Raw genomic sequence first — 7,032 nt, 5'->3', positions numbered from 1 at the left:
ATATTGATACTAAATGTATATATATGTGCACCTAAATGAAACACATTAGGACCTTTTTAAGAGGTACTGCCCCAGTAACAGCTTGGGACCATTTTTTTTTCTGACAGTGTACCGGTATAAGAATGAGTGATACTTTGTAATGTTTGTTAACCGTTTAGAGTGTGAAAAACAAAATTATAAGCATAACAATTAAGGGGAAAGGGTCACACAAATTCCTCAGTATTTGGTATTGCGCATTGATGTTTACATAATGCATTGGACTTCGAAAATAAAAACATGACAGAAAATTAAATATTAAGGGCGCACTAACACTATCCAAACCAAACCGCGCGGTTTGGTTAATCGCACCCTGGCTGGCTTGCTTGCTTGTAAAAACCTTCTGATGCATGCCGCAGGGTTACGTAAATGTCTGAGCTGCGCAAGCGACAGATCAACTAAGCAATATGATAGGCATGTGAGAGGGCTGTGTGTCATCATGCCCCAAATGACTCCGAACCGTGCCCATGGGCTCGGGTCGATAAAGGTACAGTGTGAGTGCTTGCTTCAACTGCGCGACCATTCACCTTCATCTAAATTTGTTTAAAACAAATCAAATCCTAATGTTAATGCTGCGCCTGTACACACCAGCCGCGGTAGAGGCGTCAAGCGCGAGTAATTTCAATGTTAAGTCAATGTGAAGACGCGTTGACCTGCGGCTGGAGGTCTTGCGGGTTGAATGAGGCGTTTAGCGTGGTGCAATAGACGCGATTTCGCCTCACTCACATGTCTAGTTCGCGCGAATGGCGCGAATTGAACGTTGCCACAGGAAACGTGCGGGTTGAAAATTTTGATTTTTGGCGAAAAAAAGCGTCGCGTTAACTAATCAGGAGCTTGCTCTAGTAGTGACGTGATTACAGGAAGTCGCAGGAGCCCCTCCAATGAGGCGAATTTCCGTGTGAATGTCTCGATGACTACAATTTCATGCGCTGCTTTCACGCATGAATGAAGCGAGTAAACTCAAAATGTTCAAGCAGCAAACTATAAGCGGTAGACACGAATTTGATGCCTCAAACGCAGCTGGTGTGAACCCACAGTAATGATGAAAGCGTGCCCATGGGCTCGGATCGATAAAGGTACAGTGTAAGTGCTTGCTTCTACGGGAGTGGAGGGGCAATCGCACTGGGTCATGGTTTGGTTTGGATAGTGTGAGTGCTTAAGATTCTGCATTATATCTATGTTTTTGTTTAACCTAGGAAATCACATAAGTCTTAAATATATAGTTAATAAATATAACGTTTTAACATTTTAAACAATTTACACACCACTTTACTGTATAAAGACTGGGAAATCTGGTTTAAGAAAGTTTTCTATGGCTTTATAAATAACACCTCAAGCAATTTTCTAAACCAACTTATAAATACATCACCATGGTCGCCCATTAAAGAAAAAAGCTGCACTGATTAATACGGTCATTTACCAGATAGTTATGCAAATGAATGCATCTACAGTACATAAAGCTAACACAGAAAAAGACAGATGCTAAATAAACAAGTAGTTTCCCAAACCCATTCATCCATTCTCTGAACCGCTTGTTTTCTAACGGCTGCAAGTTTCCCAAACCAAAATGCATAATAATAAGACAACAGTACAGTTTGGAGTCCATTAAACTGCATACTATTGACCAAAGGGCAAACCAATTGCAAGCGTACAGTATAATGCAATCTAAACAAAGATGCACTTTAAAAAAGTTAAAAGCTCTACAATTTAGCAACATGATCCAAAGGTCACTTTCTTTCTCCTCATTCATTGGTCTATTTTGCATTTGCCTTTCAAAGTGTATACAGTATGTGGTATGAAGGAATGTGTGGGTGTAAATTGAAAAACCACAGATTGAAAAGAAAAATTCGCTTTAGTCAATAATGTCAAATTGCTCCCTTTTGAAGATTTGAAACAAGCACAAAAGTCAAAAAGTAGCAAACATGCTGGCCAGCCTCGGTTCAAATTGAATCTTATTTAAGATCCAGCTCTTTACATCATGTAGTCTTTAAATCATGACTATAACTTCCGGTTAGTCCGGTTATCTGTACTGCACAGATTCGCTAAATGGCTTCACAGTCATTAGTTTAATAAGACCTGACTAAAGCAGCAGAAAGCATTATGGGATCATGAGAGCCAGTGAGAGATGTAATCTCTATCTATTACCATGGATAATTGTTAAAATCTTTGATGATGTTAAAGAACTAAAACATGGAAATTCTTCTTGTAGCTCATTTTCGTTCTGGTAGCTTAATAGTTAGAAGTGAATTAGCAGTACAACGGTTGTGGGTTTAAATTCCCCCAAAAATGTACGTTTCAAAAACGTAAAGGAAAATTGACAATAACTGTTTTAACACTGTACGTACACGGCTACATTTATTAGGCCATCAACCAATGTATGGTTTGTGCCACAAGTGCCCTTAACCAAGGGTATACTCATATTATACCTAACCAAACCGCGCCCGAGCACGATTGTCCCCCCCTTCCCTCTACTCCTCCAGAAGCATGCAATCCCACTGTATTTTATCGTTCCAAACCCGAACACGCTTTCGTCATTAGGATGTTATTTTTAGGAAGACAGTTGAAGGCGAGTGGTCACGCCATTGACGCCTCTCCATTTTAAACTCGCATGACCTGCGATCACACTGTGCGTTCCGCAACGGAGACAAAAGTAACCCGCGCCCTGGGCGGCTTGCAGAGGTCGGCTCAGGGCGCGGTTCACCGGGCTCCGTTGCGGAATGCACAGTGTGATCGCAAATCATGCAAGAGCATGGATTGACCAAACCTCGCTCGGGCACGGTACAGATCGATCACACTAGTCAAACGAACCAGGCTTTGTTGGTAAAAACATGCTCGGGCGCGGTTTAGTTGGGATAATGTGAGTGCACCCATATTTTGAGTAATGTTTGTAATCAAAACTATCCCTTTAATTTAACTTATGACATCCACGCTGATGCATACTGTATATCACCTTGCTTTAGTTTATTCAAGAAGCCAAAAGACTTTAAAAAGTCTGCAGTCGTAAAAGAAAGTAAACAAAATTGCTAATAATCCTTATGAGACGAAAGAAAGCTAGTAAGAAAGTACCAATATTAGACTTATTTTCGGAAATGATCCTCCTCAGACTTACAGTATTAAGTCCTGCTTGCACTGAAGAGCAGGATAAATGTCACCCAAGTATGAAATTTCACTGATATACACTTAAATGCAATTACGTCGGTCTGTAAATGTGTCAATTCAGCTCTTTTTGAGGCACATTACTGCAGTTTTAATTTCCCTCGTGAGTGTTTCGTGCAACTGTTCTCTCATCCCACCGCAGCGAAATCCACCTAATGTTTTTTTTTTGTCTGCATGCCACCTATTTTATCGGAGCACATTGGCTCTGTTTTGGGCCAATGTCCTCTTGTCAACTCTAAATCAGATAAAGTCTACCAGCTGCATGTCCAGCGACAGACGTCTGAAGGACTTACAGAGATAGACCGTTGAAAGCATTATGCATCTCGGCCAGTGAATATCGTGCCAGGTTGGACTCTGCACCTCCGAGTCTCTTTTCAAGGTGCATTAAAGCAGGTTGTCTATTCGGTGTGGCATAAGGTTAATTATTAAATATGTAGCTGTCAATCAAAACTTACCCTCCTGAATGAGCTGCATCAGGTTCGGAGGATTACCGGAGGCTGAGATGTGTGTGCGCACATGTTCAGCATCCATAAGCGTCTGGTGGTGTTTAAAGCCGAGAATTTGATGTATTCGCTAAATTGGCAATCCTGTCATTTTTATGCTACAAGAAACCTTTCGCAGAAGGTAATGAAGGAATAAATGGATTTCATATTGAACTGGTTCAGGACCGTCAAAGACTTTCATGCTCTCATAGCGTTTACATATAAAACACAATTACATTGAAGAGCTTAGATGCAAAACACCTTTTAAGTACGTCTGACATGTTTCTTGTAAATAAGCATTTTATCAGGGTCTTATATTTAAGTTCAGTAATTTACCTTTAATGGTGACGAAAAGGTTTTTAGTCAGTAAATGCCTTATTTTTACTTTAGTTATTTTATTAGTATTTAAAGGCCCCACTGTTTCAGCTCCAGTCTACCTCACTATCGTTAAAAAAAATGCAACTTAATGGTCGTAGACACTGAGAAGAACGTCGAGGAGTGTGCGGGGCACATGATATAATGGGCTATCTTGTCTAGTTTGACAAATATTAAGATTTACTAAGAATACTGGTATTACAGAATGAATTAAACTGAATATTAATATTTAATTTAAACAAAGGTCAAGTTAAACAATTAAAGTTGAAATAATAGTGTGTTTGAAGATAAGGAAAAGTCCTCAGGCAATAGAATTGTATTCTTGCGTAGACGCAAACTGCCTTCATGAGCAAGGTCAAAGTCCATCTGCCTCTGCAAGCTTTCCTGAACAAAATCGAAATTGATGGCAAACTACGCACACAGAGCATCTCAATTAGCCTACTTATACTATGCCTTAAAGTATGTACAGCTTTTGTTATGGAAAAGTATAGACGGTTTCAGCAGTAACAACATAAACAAGCGGCTTTCGTGGTCAACACGTAATTTCAGGTAAACTCTGCTAAGAATCAATAACAACAAAGTACTTTAAACGTAGCTTATTTATATAACAAGCAAAATAAACAACACCTACGAAACCAAAACATTTGTTATTTTCGACGAGGTATTTGTCAAAGAGTTTAATTTAGCAACTAGTCAGACCATTAAAAAAACTGAAACCAGAAGTAATGTTCGGACCAGACGCGTATCGCGTCACCACATGTGCGTCTGATGAAACCGTCAATAGACATTTATAGGCGTATGTTTTCAATTGTTTCCAATGGAAGCGCTGCGTTTTTAGAAAAAGCAAGCAGTTCGCGTTTTTTTCGCGCTCAGTGCTGAATGCCGAAAGTTGAAAATATTCAACTTTGGGTGCAAAGCTCAGCTCGTCAATGTCAGTTCTCACACGGCCGTCCAATCACACTGGAGAAGGGGCGGGACAAATATCACAACAACCAACCGGCGCATCGTACAACAACTGACAAACAAAGCAGAAGTATTACAGCAATCAAAGCACTCAGCCGAAGAAAGCTGTCAGTCGGCTGTGTAAAAAAGTTTTGGCGTGATGCTAACATTGTCTTCTATGATGTACAACACAATCATCCCTGTTAACATCTAAAAAAATTGTCGGTCTTTCGCTGCAAAACCCTCTAAAAGCATGCAAGCTTTTTTGGCACAAACCTTTACTTCTAAAAAAATTTAATGTTTTTGACAAGACATAGTAAACAATTGCAAAAATCACTAAATATGCCACTAGAAACATTGCAAATGATGAAGTCAAAATCAGTGTTGCGGGTAACGCATCACAAGCAACGTGCATTACGTAATAATATTACTTTTCTGAAGTAACGAGTAAAGTAACGCATTCATTTATAAATGTACACATTAATATTTGTGTTACTTTTCTAAAAAAAAGTAATGCAAGTTACTTTTCAATTAATAAATTTGATTTAAAACAAAATAATGTACTGAATTAAACTGAACTTAGAATTACGCACTCTTTGTATGCGTGCCTGAGCGGGAACGCTTTGAGTCACAAACGGAGATGGCAGACATTTTTGCGATGGAAATATGCAATTTCTGAATGCAGAACTTCTCAGTCATAAAAACACATGCAAGGCTTGAAAGAGATCAAGCCTCAGCCAAGTAACAAAAAGTAACGCAAAAGTAACATACGCATTACTTTACATGAAAAGTAACGCAATTAGTTACTTTTTTGGGGAGTAACTTAATATTGTAAAGCATTACTTATAAAAGTAAATTTCCCCAACACTGGTCAAAATTGAAAATGTAAAAATTAAGAAATTGAACAACGCATTAGAAGGAGCTGTGATGCAGGTTGCTACCATATTCAGGTTGTATTCATGTCCGAACACTCACAAGGGACCCAAGTTTGAATATGACCTACATCGTTTCACATTCGTTTTCTGAGGTCTTTATTGAAAAATCAACATGGCATTTAACGGATTATGCCTAAAGTGGTATTTCTGAATGGCCTGAGGCTGGGATCAAGTGGATTTGAAACAAAAGTATTTGATGAACATATGATACGTGCCAAAAGCATTCGGTTAATATCATTCTCATTTTTAAGTGTGGTGGTGTTAAGCGACTTTTGCATTTGAGCTCATAAAATACTGCAGTATGTGCACAAGAGAATGTATTTATTTATTCATTATCACAATTTTTGCATCTATGCCTATATTCATGGTGAGAACTGGTTAATCTATACACAAGATGACTTATACAGAAGATGGTGAAGGACTCCATTTCACCTAACCTGCATGTCTTTAAAGATAACAGGAGTAGTAGGAGTTAAACTACAATGGATGACACAAAACAGAAGAGAGACAAATGTTCTGTTGGGTTTTTTAGTAAAGACAAAGACATGAAATTAGCTTTTTATATTTTTCATCATCATTTGTATTAGATTAATGGCACATGTTATTCTAACAGCCGTGACTGAGACTTTCAGACTAATAGATGATTCAAATATGTCCTATTAGTTTTAAATGATATAATTCATCTCCATGGTTAATCTATCAGGCTAAAAATAATTTTCTGTCAACCAACACCAGAACTGGATCTCTAAAATGAATTAAAGGATTTAAAAGTACAAATTATGCAAATTCTCTGAAGATATTCAAAAACCCACTGAAGGAAAATTTTCTGAGTTCAATTTTTTACTGGCTCACAGACCACATGGGTCACGAAATTCCTCTTAGGGCTACTGCTAAGAAGTCTGCTTTCTTTGTACCATACTGCCTTTAAAGCATTTAAGCTTATATAATTTGGCGCAGAGTGCTTTCAGTTCCTGTAGGCAACGCATTTTCTTCTTGACGGTGTGATGGATCTGCATGCGTACCCCCTAAACAATCTAGTATGACGCTTTGGGCATGAACGCATGAAGCGATGTAATTAAACGTCTGTCAAACGCTGAGGGTTCGCA

General features: G+C 38.6%; 1 protein-coding gene across 2 annotated transcripts in view; it reads right to left on the bottom strand.

Moving 5' to 3' along the window:
- galnt9 (polypeptide N-acetylgalactosaminyltransferase 9) overlaps positions 1-7,032 on the bottom strand; it is a 184,756-nt gene that overhangs the window by 30,733 nt on the left and 146,991 nt on the right. The gene's annotated exons all lie outside the window — the stretch shown is intronic.

This window comes from Misgurnus anguillicaudatus, chromosome 22 (assembly GCF_027580225.2).
Source record: "Misgurnus anguillicaudatus chromosome 22, ASM2758022v2, whole genome shotgun sequence".
Taxonomy (NCBI): domain Eukaryota; kingdom Metazoa; phylum Chordata; class Actinopteri; order Cypriniformes; family Cobitidae; genus Misgurnus; species Misgurnus anguillicaudatus.
Note: the sequence above shows the minus strand (reverse complement) of the source record. Positions and strands in the feature narration are given on the sequence as shown.